This window comes from Penaeus monodon, chromosome 25 (genome assembly GCF_015228065.2).
Source record: "Penaeus monodon isolate SGIC_2016 chromosome 25, NSTDA_Pmon_1, whole genome shotgun sequence".
NCBI classification, from domain to species: Eukaryota; Metazoa; Arthropoda; class Malacostraca; order Decapoda; family Penaeidae; genus Penaeus; species Penaeus monodon.
In genome coordinates this window covers 33,071,191-33,071,955 of record NC_051410.1, presented here as the reverse complement: position 1 = coordinate 33,071,955, position 765 = coordinate 33,071,191, and the positions used below count along the sequence as shown (strand labels likewise).

General features: G+C 33.7%; 1 protein-coding gene across 3 annotated transcripts in view; it reads right to left on the bottom strand.

Annotated features, from left to right (window-relative positions):
- LOC119589152 overlaps positions 1–765 on the bottom strand; it is a 28,879-nt gene that overhangs the window by 20,962 nt on the left and 7,152 nt on the right. The window lies entirely within an intron of this gene.

Here is a 765-nt window from a genome sequence, read left to right as displayed (position 1 = left end):
TGAACAAGTTGGAATTCGTACAATGTGCTGTTTGGTCAAACATGATCTCCTTCCAAGGATTTCTGATAATTCTGCTCAAAGACTTCACACGTTTACAGACTCACACACACACACAGATGCATACTAGTATGTAAGGGAGGCAATAACGGGAATTTACCAAGACTTAGCAACGTCTGTATACATTATGTAAGTAGCGATTACTGTCTGCTTAATTTCAGAATAATGAACTATAATGCTAAACAACAACAACGCAACAGTTTGCAGTAGATAACAGTCTAATAATTAGTCCGTTACATAAGGTAGGATCCAACACATTTACGATTGAACTTGCTCTAATAACTGTTGCTTATACAAGTTGCTTATACAAGTTGCTTTGATATTACACTAGGCATTTAGATCCACAATTTTGATAATCAGTTATGATCTTTGATAAAAATAAAAGAGTTTGTTCACAAAACTCGAAAACGAAAAGAAAAAAAATCTTGGAAATAAAATTATTAACAAATAAGCGTATCAGTGTTTCTACAGTATCTTGTATTTATTTATTTTTTAATTCAAAGCGCGGTCCAGCTCTTCGTTATAAGGTGTAAATCTACAACACTAATTGCCTTTACGAGATTTCGCAGAAGTGCTATTTAACTTGATTTGTTTCTTCAACATTTGGTGGGGTTCGTTGCAAGATGCACTAGGTACGATAACTTATTCTGATATCATAACGTAAAGAAGGTGGTTATGTTGCGTCCGGAAATGAAAATTGTATCATAA